At 47.1% G+C, this 16,521-nt stretch overlaps 1 protein-coding gene across 1 annotated transcript in view; it reads left to right on the top strand.

Annotated features, from left to right (window-relative positions):
* The window catches only part of LOC138473269 (uncharacterized), a 1,193,211-nt gene that overhangs the window by 126,445 nt on the left and 1,050,245 nt on the right, over positions 1-16,521 (top strand). The window lies entirely within an intron of this gene.

Raw genomic sequence — 16,521 nt, 5'->3', positions numbered from 1 at the left:
GCCCTCCTGAGCGGACAGGTCACCCCATTTAAGGGCAGCTTCAAGAACAACACGGTCACCTGGTATCATGGGGTGCACAAGTCTGGGGTTAGGGGCCTGCGCACTTCACCCCTCCAGTGAATGCTGTGGACCTGAGCTGCTCGGCACTGGCCCCTTTGACTGTAGCAAAATAAATTCTGCCACAAGACCAGGGGCTCTGTGTGCAACCAACCTAGTCGCACACTTTACTTTTTCTTTCTGTCACCAAGGAGCACTACAGCTCAAGACTTCCTGTTGTAGGAATATTGAATATCGGGTCTTTTAATGTGATGTGAAGGCCTTCCAATTTGTCCTCTTTCCTATTGCCTTGCAGTTGGCTTTGGGTTGGTATGCTTGCACATCCCAGTATCCTTACTTTGGAAGGAAGGGGGGCACAACTTTACCAGCCACACTCCTACATTTGATGAAAGGCAGTTTTATTTAAGGTAGGTTTGCCTTCCTAAGTTTTTACCTCTTGCCCTGGTATTAGACGTGCTCCATGATGCTGTGAAACAAACCCCTTTCCCACCCGCCCCTTATCGTCAACAATTAACAATGTACTTTTAACATCAGCCCTATTTTTTCTCTGCAGCCGATGCACCTGAAAATTCCTTTCTGCATTTCCCTGCCCTTCCTCCTATTGCTTTTCTTTCTGCCTTTTTTTTGGTTTAACTTGCAGTTTCCTACATGACTGCCCCTGGACAAAGTATACCTGTCTCCCCCCTACCCGCTCTCCCAGCATAATGACCAATCAACAGGTAGTATAGCTCAGTGGCAACAGCTTGTCTTTGAAGCAAGATGACGCAGAGCAACACAGGTTCGAATCCCAGGGTCCCGCTTAGAAACCTCTTTGGTATTAAGAGATATATGGGTCTCCCAAATCTAGGACCGTTTCACACCCGCGGTTTACTTCAGCTGTTTTTTTCGCTCCTCTGCAGAGCCTTGTGGGCAACCATTTGCATTCAGACCACCCGCAATGGCTAGCCTTATCTTTCTAATTGCCTCCAAGTCTTTTTATTAAATTTCTTTTTAAACCAACTTCGTAAAAAATGATCCATTGTAGTCCTGGGCAATAACTGGCTGCACCTCAGACTTGGTCCACATCACATCTGCAGCTCCCTCTGAGCATCCCAGCCACGACCAGGTTACTTTATCTATGCAATGTTTGTCAGATACCTGTTTCCGACAAACATTGCATAAATAAATAAATTAATTGGGTCGTGTCGTGGCGTTAGTCGTCAGCCACAACCCGGTTAAATTAACCACGTCATGGCAGAAGACTGTAACTTTCTCTGGTGACCCCATACCCATAAATACATGGGGCCACCAAAGAAAGTTAAAATTGCACGCAGCTATATCTTTTTTTTTTCTTTACTCTTGACTTGTGCCTCGCGGGCCACATAAAACGGCTTGGAGGGCCTCATTGTGGCCCGCGGGCCGTATGTTGGACATCCTTGATTAAGGCAATACTTCTAGATTCCTTTCCATTATACCTTTTGGAGTAAGGTGGGTGTTTATTCTGAAATACCTTGAAGGGTCTTTCTTGTTCAGGTATTAAAGTACTTGTGCCCAAAGCCACAGATTGTATGTGTGGTTCAGATATATTATAATGGCAATCAGTGGTTGAAGTGTATGTAAAAAAGTAGTGGAAATATGTTACCTGCTGGACTGCCCCTCTCCCACAAACCCGATGGCCACGACCCTCCCACGTGCAATCCAAGCCCTCAAACAAACACAACTGCTGTTAGAGGGGTTTTTCAGTGCAGTGCACTGAAGTGCATGTTTCAACTTCTTCTTAAGCTTTTATTTTAAAACTAAACCATCTCGGAACAGTTTCTTTTTAAAATAAAAGTATAGGAACAGTAAAACCTAAACAAGAAAGAAGAGGAGCACCGCTCTCGCCCACTTTGACCACCGATGGCAATAAGCAAGTACCTGCTTTGTCAATTTAGAAAGATATTCCCTTTCAAAGGACACGTACTGTGTCCCATCCCACAGAATCTCCTTGTAGAGGAGGAGCGAAGTACCCCCACCTCAACTGTTCCGCACCTATTACCTGTATGTTGGAAACAGTATGTGACATAAACGGAACAGTTGAAACAACAAAGGCCCAACGGAATCCTAGCGGCAAGATTCCCATTGAGGAAACCATATCTGCAAACAAGGAGATCTGATGGTTGTTTAAAAGAGATTCCTGAAAAAGCAGAGCAAATGAAGGGTCAAGACGAATGGTGACATCACCAACCATCGCCAAGTAAAAGTCACACAGAGCTGAGCTTGTATACCTAGAAGAGATGCAGAGACTAGAGAATGCAGATATTCTATAGGGCATCCTGAAAGTATCAAAGATAAGTGACATCTTGGGATCGAGGTGAAGAAGTTTATGCCACAAAAACAGATGAAGACATTAAGTCATTTTACACATGTACAGATGCAAAAGAAACGCAAGCAGACGAAGTAATCTTGAGGCTAGCTTATAGTGAATAGATTGCGGAAAGCGCCAATATGTACATATATGCATATGGACAAGTAAAGGATGGATGTTTGCACTACGCATTGTAGCAGTGCTGGACAGTAGCAAGAAGGCCTCATTTCTAGTGTGTCGTAGTTATAAAGCAAATTGTATTACAAAGTGAATCTCAGCAGACGAGGCTGGGTGAGCCAAAGAAGCCAAGGTCTTATCAAACTGGAGTAGGCTGGCATTGGATACAAATTGTGTGAAAGAACAAAACTCCTGTTCAGAAGGCATGAACATAACAAGGAAGACATCAGAGGTCTATAAAAAATAGTATTAAATGCACTAAAGGCTCGATTTTATGGTCTCTAGTGAAGTGGGAAAAGTGAACAAAAGGCTCCCACCAGTCCCCTCTCACACGTGGCCTAGAGGATCACGGCCCAGACATCCGCCACGAGAGGAGTTTGCCCATCTATCAGACGACGAAATACCCTGGTACAGGAACATACGGATGTGCCCACCCGCCTGCCCACCAGCCTGCCCTGCACATGCCGACACCTGCGGCATGGATGGACTCGACTGAACCATCCAGCACTAAATCAACACATCGTTAGAGATGCCATGACGACCTAGCCAACGGTCAGCACACCCGTGCAAACATGCACATTGGACACTCCCACACCAATCCACACGAAGAACATACTCAGTGCTATGACGTAGGCGACGGACACACCCACGGACGTGCATCTTTATTATTTTTCACATAGGCTTTTCAAAATGCAGAAACGCAAGACGCATAATGAACTCATCTAAAAAGCTTGCTCACGCTCCATAATGAGAAATATAACGAAGACACGATACTGGGGATGAAGCAATATGATACCATAACCTAAAGCGCCTGTGTATCAAATGGCTCCACCTATGCACCAGACCCAAGTAGGCCGCAAGCAAAAGCTTCCATGAACATTGAATGAGCAAGAGTTCGGTTGCTGACCCTGCAGAATGAGCCCGGCGAAAGCAGACAGTCAAGGGCACAACGTTGCAAACTCGCATACCGCAAGCCGACGCCAAGGTCACACCTGCAAATTAAGCCAGGCACACAGTGAGAAATGCAATATTAATTGTGCAGAATTCTGCCTCAACCACGGTCCCACCTCACGTGACCAAGCCGAACCTGATAGGGTGCCAAGCCCAGGAGGAGGGAGGCGCCTGGATCCCCCGTCTCAAGACCCAGGCAGATACAATTAAGCGACTCAATGGACATCTGCGGCGGTGGGAGTAGTCGGCCTTCCAGCATATGAATAAATCCTCACATTGTCTGCACATACCCATAGCGAAACATTGTTGCAAATGACAGGTGCACCGCGAGCTGGGAACAGCGATGGTCCCAGACTGGGGGGCTCGCGGGTGGACCAATCAGAACATGGGGCTCACTGACACCATTAACATTGACCAATCCGCAGGGGTCTTCATGTAACAATTTTTATGTATCAAATTGAAGGGACAACCCAAGTATACCACCTGACTGACCCTTAACCACTAACAACGTTCTCTATACGTATGCTATACTAACCCTACCACTCAGGGAACCAATCCAGAGTGGCGATAGGTTTTTTGCTAACTTTCCCAGGTGACGCAAGTAGCGCGTCATACTAAGGTAAAAAGGGCCTGCGAGCCCCACGATGAGGAGAGAGTGTCAGGACGGATGCGTACGATCCTTGACCCATCCCTGCCGTTTTGTTTAATAAACAGCAGAACCACCTTGCTTCTTGCGTGTGTCTCATACTCTATCTCCTTTTGGGATATACGGGAGGAGTTGGGGCCTCCCTGCCCGGAGGTCCGCGGACGGGCCAGCCGACCCCGGGAGAATTTCCCCCCGACAAGTTGGAGGCACTGCTGAGATCTGTTTAAGATCTGCTTTTATTTTATTTTTCCGAGTGCTCCCGTTGCGAGGAGGCCCGGCGGCGCAGCCCCCTCTGCCGCTGCCCCCTTTTGAGGACTACAGGACCATCGCGGAACTACGAGACGACCGGACAGCGCAATCCGGATATTGGGCCACCGGAGCCGGTTGAGAAGTATCCCGCCCGTGGTTGGTGAGTGTCCAGACGTAGTCCAGAAGAGGGGAGGTGGCGAGCCGCTTGGAGGGGTGCACGCAGTCGAGTGGCCCCGCATCAAGAGAACTTGGTGAGTATGCCACGCCCAACAAGCAATGTGAAATTGTGAGGGAGGGGGGAGGAATTGAATACGGGAGGTGGGAGGTGTTGCACAGGTGCGTGGCGAAGGTTTGATAATTTAGTGTTGGCAATGAAATGAATGGTAGCCGGACGAGTGCGAGAGCAGTCCGCTACATTACGGGAGAGAAGGGGGCGGAGCACGAAAACATCACGTGTGGCCGCCCGTAGACACTAATTGGCCTAGGTCGCGACCATGTGTAAGGGTGTGTGTGTGCGCAGTTTCCTACGATTTGGCAATTATTGATCAATGAGTAGATGAGGATCCCTATTGATCGAGCAGGAAACTCGATAGATAGATGTTTCCCTGTAGGCGGTAGCTAGCTAGTTGCCCAATACAGAAGATAATTGGCTGGTTAAGCCCTCCTGTCGAGGGGCGTATCACACGCGAGGCGACGCAGCGTGCGCAGTCCGATTATATTATTGATTACCTTGTTCCAGGAGTGACAGGAAGACAGCTGTGGGGTTAATGGGGGTAGATTGCAAGTGTATTTTGGACTTAAAGAATATATGAAGAACTTACCAGTAGTTTGAAGAGATCGGTGACGTCACCAGTAGGGCTTTCATAGGACATCTCGAGCACCAGGCATCTTTATTTTTGAGTGGCGGGGAGGAGAGCTGTGGTAAGGGCGTGGAAACGGAGGTAAACGGTAATGAGTTGATCGGGGGGAAGGCGAAAAGGGGAACGTGGCTGCACACGGAGAACGCCGGCCACGGCAAGTGTAGAAGAGGGAGGAGGAGCAAGTGAAAGTAGGACGGCTGTATAAGAACGTCACAAGGGGCACGCAGCCGCAGGGGGCTACGTGCGCCTCGGCCGCAGGGGGCCGTAAGGGTGTTGTATAAAGGAAGAAAAGAAAGAAAAGAATATACAAATGTAAATACTATATTTTACTAATTTTCCTTAGCGGACTATCGCAAGTCCCCAAACTTACGGGGCCAGGTAAAGATATAAGGTATATTGTAAACTGTTAGTAAGATAACCGCTACCAAATAGGGGAAGGATAACAAGTGGCGCGCTACTATGTCATACGGGGCAGGATCGGGAGGGTGGGGGAACACCCTCACTAACCCGCTGCAACACAAATGTAAAACACTGTCACCCCATAGGGAGAAACTGATCAAGTATAGCATAGAATGGACACAGGGGACGGACAACAAAATGACGACACCATGGCCGCCTAATGGTAGCTTCGATCCATATACCCAACATTCACTATTAAACCATCTGCATTATACATACAAGGGGAAGAAGTTGACACACCACGTGGAGGTGTTCAACTTATGGAGGATGTTCCAAGGGTCCCGACCAGGACCAAACGGAATGTTCATTGTGGGGGAAACAATGGGAGATAAGGAGATTAAGGAGGAGGGAGAGAATGGGGAAAAAGAGAGTGAAGGCACACAGAACACGGGGAACGGACAAGAGGGAGGAGAAAAGAGTGACAACTCCAACGAAAATGAAATAAAAAAGGAACAGAGCGACGATATACCCCTAGCGAAGGTAGTGAAAACAGAGGGAGGGGGGGTTGTATCCTTTAAGAGAACTGGGAGAAATAGCAAGAGAACAATTAAGGGCGGCTGAGGGGTACTCGAACCCGGCATACAGCCCGCCTCCACATACAGCTACAGGTGGCCACACGGGAGGGGAGCGGACTAGTACGACGGGATCAGCTCATAGGAAGATGCCAGCAGGGGAGGGGAGGACTGGAGGAGAGCAGACTACGGACGTAGGAAATGATGAATGGGTAGCTGCGCAGGTACTATTACAATTACGAGGTTCATTAACAGGAGAAGAGAAGGAGGTAGTAAGGAAAATGGACCAGGATAATATCAGGGAGAGTGAAATGAAAGGGGAAGAGGGGAAAAGAAAGGGGGAAGAGCTGTTACGACAAAAGGAAGAGATTTTGGAGGAACGATTAGCAGAATTAAGGGATGAGCAGAATGCACTGATCAAGCAGCTCGAGAGGGGGGAAAGAGAGAGAGCACGGGAAAGGAAAGAAGGTAAGAATGAGTTGGAAAAAATGAGAGAACGAAATGAGGAGCAAAGGAGAGAAGCCGAAAGGGTAATGGCAGTAGCAGAAAGGGTATCAAGAGCAGCACTGCATGACAGGAAAAGAGAGGAAGAGGAGAAAGAAAAAGAAATGGCAATATGGAAGAAGAGATTACTATCAGAAACAACGAGGAAATACGAAGAAGGGAGGATGATAGAGAGTATATTAGAACGGGAGAGGGAGAGATGGGAAAGGAAGAAAGAAGGTGAAAGGATATTGGAAAAGATGGGTAGTGAAGTAATGGAAGAATTAAAAAAGAAAAGAGAGGAAATTGGTAGAGAAATAGTGGAGAGAAATGAAGGGGAAAGAGAAGATAGGAGAGGGGAGAGTGAAGTAAGGAGGCATGTATGTAGAGGTACAGAAGTAGCAACAACATCAGCACAAAGGGGAGCGATTGGTAAAGAAGAAAAGGGAGGAACGGACCTAATAGACTTAAGAGCAGTAACGATTAGGGGGAAAAAGACAGATTGGGGGTTGCCATTTACGAATGACTTTTGTAGTGAGGAAGAAGAAGGAACGGAGAAGGAAGGAAGAAATAGTGAAAGGGAAAGCCTAGATAAATTATACACCACCCGGACAAATAGAGCCTCACCATGGATCTGCAGGAGAAAGGAAGAACTGGGGAGAAGTGAGGAGGAAGAGCAAGGAATAGCGGAAAGGCAGACACGTGAGGCCACACCGTCACCATCCCGTCCTACATGCTCCACCACCTCACGCTCATTACGTGCAACATGCCCATCTAAACTCGCGCCCTTCACAAACGAACTGACACCCTATGCAGGAAGGCTTAGAGACCTCCCTGGACGCAGGCAGGGAGAACGAACACACACGCTCACATTAAATAAAGGAAATGATGAAAGAAGGGGAAGTGATGGAGGAGAAAGAGTTCAGAGCAGGAGAAATATGGACGAAATTGACGATGTAGAAGAGACGGAAGAAGAGGAGGGGTGTGCGGACTCGATTTTGTGGAACCCAGGGGGTCAAACGGGACACAACTTAATGCCACTTCTGGAGAGGGGAGGGGTTAGACCACAATACGTCCCTTGGAAGCATGCAGACAAGGAAAATATAAAGTGCAGACTCCCATCATTAAGTGGAGGTGCGGGTAAATGGATATATGAAATGGAAAAACACACCGCAGGACAGAAATTGGCAGTGGGAGATGTAAAGGGCCTTCTAATATCAATATTAGGGGATGCAGCGGATGACATCTGGAAGAGAGCGGGCTTCCCCGGGGTCACAATAACAAACACATCACACAATGGGGCACCATTCGCAAACTGCAGACATGCATTATGGCAGGCACTGAGGGTACAGTATCCAGACACATCAGACATAGGAGCAATTACCTCGCGCAAGATGCGTGAGAACGAAGATCCTGTTGATTATATCCAGGAAATTCAAGAGAAGTGGCGTATGGAAACTAGAGAACAATGGGACAAAACACCAGCAATATTCTATCATATACTAGTACAGGGGCTCCCAGAAGCAGTTCAGAAACAACTGAAGAAAGTAGTGGGGATGGAAGCAAAAGCATGGCCAGAAACACAACTGACAATAGTACATCATTGTAGGACATGGCAAGAAAAAATGAAAAAAAAGGAAGAGGATAGGAAAACGGAAGAGGCTAAACTAGTACAGAAAAAACTTACTAAATACACGATGGAAGGCGCACTAATAACTACACCTACAACAATGACTCAAAGCCCCACACAAGTAGTGGCTGCACAAGATCCCGCCCAAATACAATCATCGCAGGCTGTAACACAACAGATGCCGCCACTCCAACCATACACGACTAACATGGGAGGAGGATACTCAACGCCAGGTGCTGGGTATTATAATTACAACAGGGGAAGGGGAGGAATAATGAGAGGGAGAGGATACGGATATAACACACAACAGCAGGTGGGGGGACTTAGAAATTCCTACCCCACCGGGCAACCAGTATACCAGGACAACACAGGAAGCTTTCCATGGCAGAACAGGGAACCACTGGTGTGTTGGATTTGTGGATTAGTAGGACACATGTCACGCACGTGTAGAGTGAGACCAGGCACACCATCATGGAGTGAACAGGGACAACAGAGGCCCACACAGGAACAGAAGGGCATCCAGCAACAGCAGACATTGCAACAGGGAAATGAACAGCAACAACCAGTAACACAACAACAGCCACAGACATATTCACCGCCTCCACAACAGGTAGCGATAACACAACAACCCCAAGCACAGCAAGTACAGCAACCTGCACAAGTCCAAGACCATAACATAACCTCTACCAATACCCAACTACAGCAAACACAACTGGGTAGGGTGACGGCCTTGGGACACAACCCTTACACAGGAAGTGGTCAATCATTATACCCCCAATAGGACAGCCCACAGTGGCCTTGGTGTGTCCCATCCTGTCGGTAACACCTAATAGTGCGGAGGAACCACGCATAGAGGTAACGATAGGTGACAAAAAATTATCGTTCCTTGTTGACACCGGGGCGACCCGGTCTTGCATAAGGGAAGGTAAATTTAAGATGTCAGGTGAAGCCATGAACACCCAAGGATTCTCTGGGGCTAGGGGGTTGGTTCCCTTTACTCATAACATTCCCTTATCAATAGGGGATTATGACATGTCAGTCCCACTTTTATATTCTAGGGCCTCACCAGTAAATATACTGGGGAGAGACATAATGAGCAGGTTGAATATGACGATCTCCTTTACGGAGGACGGCATAATTTGCTCCACTCCAGGAATTAACATGCTCACTGCACGACAGATTATGCAAGCATACTGTGGACAGACAGTGATAAGGGCTGAGCCAGTAGATGGTGAACTGTTCCAGTACGGGACAGACATGGCATTTGCATGGATGCCAGGGATAGAAGGAAAGATCTGGAGGAGGCCAGCAGCCTATTTGTTTAGACCAGAAACACCAGCCAATGAACCAGAAGGAAAGGTGATTTCAGTGGACATAGAGAGCATTATAGCAACCGCTGATTACATTGCAGTACATGCCCAAGACAGAGAAAGAAGAGCATGGAGGGCAGTGATAGCACTAGCAGAGGGATGTAGACTCACCCAGGTGTCAGATGAGGAGCTCTTCTCAGGAGAAAAGGAAGAAGGTGAAATGGTATTTATGATGAGTGTAGAAATATGGCTAAGGGTGATGTACAAACAAGTGGCACAGAAAATTGCAATGGCACTTGAGGCACCCACATCCACCCCAGTTCCCTTCTTTGAGGAGGATATGGCAAAAGTACCCACATCATTATGGACTACCAGCCCCTATGACGTGGGGTGCATAAAAAGCATAGGGGGAGTAAGAATAAAATTGAAAAAGGGTGCAATACTCCCCACAGTGAAACAGTACCCACTATCAAAAGAGGCAGATGAGGGCATATATGAAACAATAACGGCCCTTATAAATAATGGCATATTGGTCCCATCAGAATCACCATGCAACACAGCTGTATACCCAGTGCGCAAGGCTAAAGGGGGGTCTTGGCGCTTCATACAGGACCTCAGGCCTTTGAACAACATAGTGGAAGCAGAATACCCCATAGCAGCAAACCCGGCCACAATATTGTGCGGCATTCCAGCAGAGGCATCACGGTTTACAGTGATCGACCTTAAAAATGCCTTTTTCTCAATACCACTGCACCCAGACTCACAAGATCTGATAAGCTTCACTTACAGAAACACAAAGTGGAAACACACCAGATTGCCACAAGGGTACTGCGAGTCACCCTCCATATTCAACAGAGTAATACAGATGGATTTGGGTAACATTGAAGTGGAAAGCACAGTGTTGCAGTATGTTGACGACATAATAATTTGCAGCACAAACGAAAGAAGATGCAGAGAGGACTCATTAAAGATGCTGACAATATTGGCTGAAAAAGGTTACAAGGTAGACAAGGAAAAGTTACAGTACTGTCAGGAACAGGTACTTTACATTGGTCAGCTCATATCCCAATATGGAAGAAAGATTGCACCACAAAGAGCACAGGCCATTTCAAAAACGCCATTGCCACAAACAGTGAGAGAATTACAGCAGTTTCTGGGTCTGTGCAACTACTTGAGGCGTTAAAAGAAGCTAACAAAGGGGAGAAAAGGTTGGGGTGGACAATGGAAATGAAAGAGGCTTTTAATGAACTGAAAGATGCAATATCAACCGCTCCGGTACTGGCCACCCCAGATTACGAATGACAATTCTTTATATTTTCACATTGCGACTCAGCAGTAATGAAAGCAGTGTTGGCTCAAAAAACAGGCATGGGCTACAAACCAGTAGCGTTTTACAGCGGCCACTTGGATCCTGTGATGTTAGGTCATTTCCCTTGCGAACAAGGTCTCGCCGCAGCTGCCTTTGCGGTAGAGAAAGCATCAGCAATCACCATGGGGTGCCCAACCACACTATTTGTGGAACATGCACTATTTGCAATATTGAACAAGCCTAAGTCCACACTAACCACGCAGAGGGCGTCAGGTTATGAGATCATCTTATCTAGAGCTGAACTATCGATTGTTAGATGCAGCACAGTCAACCCTGCAAGGTTTATAGCGGAAGTAATTCAGGAAGGAGACTATGCACACGATTGTACAAAGACTACTGAAACGTACTCATGTACTAGAAAGGTTGAAGAGAACGCACTAGACGGAGGTGAGCTCTTGTTCATTGATGGGTCATCAACAATTGACCAAAGTGATGGGATAAGGAGAACTGGGGCAGCAGTGGTAAAAATGACGGAGGTACCGGTGTGTGTGGCGATGAAATGCGTACAATTACCACAGCATTACTCTGCTCAAGCAGCTCAATTAGTTGCACTGATCTTGGCGTTGAAGGAAAGCTTTGACAAACGAGTGACCATATATTCCGACAGTGCATATGTCACGTCTACTGTCCACTCAGGTTTGTCCAAATGGAGGAGAAGAGGGTTTAGGAGAGCTGACGGCACTCCAGTGCAACATGCTCTCTTATTGGCTGAACTAATTGAAGTAATAAATGACCCCCAAGAATTAGCCTTGGTCAAATGTACCGCACACACTAATGGAGAAGATCATATCTCAAAAGGGAATGCAGCAGCAGACGCACACGCGAAGTATGCTGCATATTTTGGCGAGATATGGAACCCCCCAGAGTCAGGGAGAGGGAGGGGAATAGCTAAGGAGATGTTGATAAGAGAAGGGTACACCCATCTCCCAGCCACACAGATAATGGAGCTACAAGCGGCTGCACCAATGGCAGAAAAAGAAATATGGGTAAAAAGAGGATGTACAATGTCACCAACTGACGCACTATGGCGCCAGGGTAGCACTGGAAAGATGGTAATGCCACTGGCACTATTGAACACCGCCCTGAGCCAACTACACCACCCAGCCCACACAGGCAAGGAAGTCATTGCAGCACGAATTAGGGAAGATTGGTTCTGCCCCGAGTTAAATTCCCATGTGTCAAATTTTATCAGCAATTGTCTCACATGTCAACAGTTCATGGCCGGTCACACGCTGCAGGTGATAAAAGGTACAATACCCCGGCCAGAGGGACCCTTCCGACACATCCATATTGACTATGTTGATATGATCAACGTATGTCAAGGAAATAGGTATATGATTGTAGTTGTATGCCCATTCTCGAGGCGGATTGAGGCAGGGCCCTGCTCACACCCAGATGCATTCAGAGCAGCTAAATTCCTAGTGAGGGAGGTCTTCCCCAGGTGGGGAGTGTGCGAAATACTGCGGTCAGATAATGGCCCGCATTTCGCCAATGAAATGTTCCAGCACATCACATCCTTACTGAACATCAAGCATAAATTTGCATGTGCATATCACCCGCAGGCCAACGGTATATGCGAACGCCTGAATGGCCTATTAAAGGAGGCAATTGCAAAAATACAGCAAACAACAAAGAAGAGTTGGCTGTATTGCCTTCCGCTAGCCCTATTTGAGCTAAGGAATAGACCAGGCTCCGACCACCACCTCACCCCTCACGAGGTGGTGACCGGACGTCAAATGCGCCTTCCTCTGACGCCAACATCAAGAGCATTCACTGACTATGAAAACACTGCAACTGTCCTTGGTGATGAAATGTACCAATATGTGTCTTCTTTGATTACTAGTGTAGTGTGTGTGTCTCAACAGCTCGAGCGCACGCGGGGCGTGTCTAAGAGTGATCAACAAGAAGACGCGGATGAAGAATTGGAAAAGGGAAAACTGTGCAAAATTGCTAAAGGTGACCACGTACTACTCCGCAATTTCAACAGAAAGTGGAACAGCCCACGCTTCACTGGCCCCCACCTGGTAGAGGAAGTATCAACAAGAGCAGTAAAGCTACAGGACAAACGTGCCTGGAATCACCTACACAACGTAAAGATCTGCAAACTCCAGACCCGCCCTAGTGTCACCGACAGGGCCTTTGGAAGAACAGCAACAGCGTCACCAACGGAGGAAGGGACTTCTACCGCAGCTAACGGCCTAAGTGTCCCCATACCCTGCCACCCCCCTGATTCCCCAGAGACAACTACTGAAATAGAAAGGGGTAATTACCATACCGCCCACCCCTTGGTCACACGATCAAAGAGTAAAGAGACCTCTGCCAGTTGAGCCCCAAACCCTCTGCCCATCGACCCCCTACCCACTGCAGTAATAACCCAACTGAAGGACATTGTTTGCACATACACATGTAAACACTTGAATGTTCTCTTTTTTTTGTCTCGCACATGCAGATACAGTGTATTATTGTACTGCTAAGAAAACAGATAACTAACAAAGTTCACTGCCCAGGAGTAGATGATACCCTCAGACAATAACTACCCTGAAGAATTATCACACCAATTTGTCTATTACATAAAAAGGCCAAAGTACCTGAAAAGGAGGAGGGTACGTGTCTACTACACAGCATTTTTCTTGGCCATAGAACAATCAATGCCCCACCTCCACCCATACTTGCCTGTCCTAAGAGATAGATCGCTTAGATTGGCGTGGGAACAGCTCTTCGCCTGGGCACTGAAAACGACTACTTGATAGGGAGAGCTTGAAAACAACAACTAACACTAATAACAAGCATATTGAGAATTTTCAGGCGGGCAACTTTAACGTTGCAAGAATTAGCTGCCGGACTGCAGCAAGTTAAGAGCAAAATGCCGGTGAGACTAGCCTCTGTAATAAAGATGATAGGGATTTTGATGATCACCGGGTTCTTGGCTGCCTCTGTATGGCAGAACAGTTATGCTATCAATATTTTTGCTGTACCCAAACCTAATATACCCCCACCCCCGGCTGCAACAGGTGTTACGTCAGGTGGTACTAGCAAAATTCCACACAAGGGAAATAGAGTTAAACGCAGCACATACTCAGACAATAAAGATATTGACAACTACATACAAAATTCAGCACACGTCTCAAACAACATGTGGTACCAACACATGACTCAAATAGGTAAACAAACAACAGAAGACAGCTGCTACGTCTGCTCATTGATCCCATACGCCATGAGCGCTTCCCGAACTTTCGTTGCCACGGAAATAGATGAAAAAACAGCACGATGTATAATATACCTGGCACTGTTCCAAACAAAAGGGAGATTTCAAGGGAACACGGTGCACCTGGTATGGAAAACACGAGACACATACCCGTACGAAAATAACTTCCTCAAGGGTTATTTGAGTTACCACAAGGCCAGTTTACATGCTGAAGCATTCAGATACATAACAAGTGGCCCTGAAAAAGGAGAAACAAAGAAAGTAACACTACAGTACCTACCATGTGATTGGTACACCACTGAAGTTCCTGGTAAACAAGGATGTTGGGAAAGACCACTGATGATAATAACAGGGAAGGTGTACCTGTGTGACAAATGGGACACAGGAGTGGTTGGCAGCAACATGGTAATGAGAGAGGATACTACAACTATTGCTGAACACAACAACAGATGTTGGATGACTTGGGTCAAGTACGTACCCATGCTAATGTGGATAGAGAAGGATTAAGACCCAATAACAATACTGCCGATGACTGCACCTAAGGTATGCTACCAACATAAAGGAGAAGTGGACGTGGGATACAACACCAACTGTGCAAGCGTGACAGAGTTACCTGAGGGGGGAGCAGGAACAGCAGTAGTAATGGACCATTACTGGGCCTGTGGAGACAAGGCATACCACACACTGCCCCCTCTGTGGAATGGTATATGCACAATGGTACACGTCAATGTACCATCACTAGTGGTGCCCCAGAAACATGTGAATGTGGCGAACTTCCCCAAAATGGATGAAGGAAACAAGAGGAAGAAGAGATCTGTACAGCTTCAGAAGGGGCCAGAGAACCAAAACAACGGCAACAACACTGTCCTGAATAGAAAGAAAAGACAAGGAGAACCTCTGACAGGAAATTACTTATGGGGAAGGTCGGAAACAGCACTCACTTCAATTCCGCCAGAACACAGACTATTCAGCAGAGCAGCAATGTTCTTCTCCTCAATAATACATCCGGGACTACAGGCTTACGCAAACGCAAAATGGCTCCAGATAACTAGATGGGAACTAATGATGACAATTAACTCTACAGTAAATGGATTCAACGCAATAAAAGAGGAACTGCGAGCAGTGAGGATGGTAGCACTACAGAACAGATATGTACTGGACCTCCTCACAGCAATGGAAGGAGGGGTTTGCGCAAAGATAGGTCAATCATGCTGCACATTCATCCCTGCTAATGACGCTGACAATGGTACACTGACAGAAGCAGTGTCACAATTGGCCTAGATGCACTCCAAAATGATGGATGAAAGTAAAGGTGTGAAAAAGGATGAGAGCTGGTTTTCGATGTTATGGTCATGGATGCCATCTTGGCTGTCAGATGGACTGAAGATTATAGTTGGATGCATTATTTTGGCTGGAGCTGCACTTATCATAATAAGATTTTGGAAGGCCCGGAAGGCACGCACCACAGACGAGATGATCGAAATGGTCGGTATGCACCCATTGATGCCAGCAGATGACGGCCAACACACAGGCACAATAATAAAAGAGAGAGAGAGAGGTTGCGCAACCAGATCATCACCAACCACCTGGACCCACCATCTGTGAAGCTCGAAAACCCAAGAAACCCAAGGAGCTACATAGGGAAATGGGTATACTGCACACCTGGAGGAACCTGTGTATATATGTATTGGTCATTTGAAGACCATGTTAACCACTATGGGCATTTGGGAGGAGAAACTAAAATATGGAGAGTGAGAGGAGATAAGGAAAAGGATATGTTTGTGGTCGACAAGTCAACCAGAGGGGGGACTGAAGTGGGAAAAGTGAACAAAAGGCTCCCACCAATCCCCTCTCACACGTGGCCTAGAGGATCACGGCCCAGACATCCGCCACGAGAGGAGTTTGCCCATCTACCAGACGACGAAATACCCTGGTACAGGAACATACGGATGTGCCCACCCGCCTGCCCACCAGCCTGCCCTGCACATGCCGACACCTGCGGCATGGATGGACTCGACTGAACCATCCAGCACTAAGAGATGCCATGACGACCTAGCCAACGGTCAGCACACCCGTGCAAACATGCACACTGGACACTCCCACACTCCCACACCAATCCACACGAAGAACATACTCAGTGCTATGACGTAGGCGACGGACACACCCACGGACGTGCATCTTTATTATTTTTCACATAGGCTTTTCAAAATGCAGAAACGCAAGACGCATAATGAACTCGTCTAAAAAGCTTGCTCACCCTCAATAATGAGAAATATAACGAAGACAC

Source organism: Ambystoma mexicanum, chromosome 8, assembly GCF_040938575.1.
Source record: "Ambystoma mexicanum isolate Mex_15411 chromosome 8, UKY_AmexF1_1, whole genome shotgun sequence".
In the NCBI taxonomy this organism is placed as follows: domain Eukaryota; kingdom Metazoa; phylum Chordata; class Amphibia; order Caudata; family Ambystomatidae; genus Ambystoma; species Ambystoma mexicanum.
The sequence above is the reverse complement of the archived record's forward strand: the minus strand, read 5'-3'. Positions and strand labels throughout refer to the sequence as shown.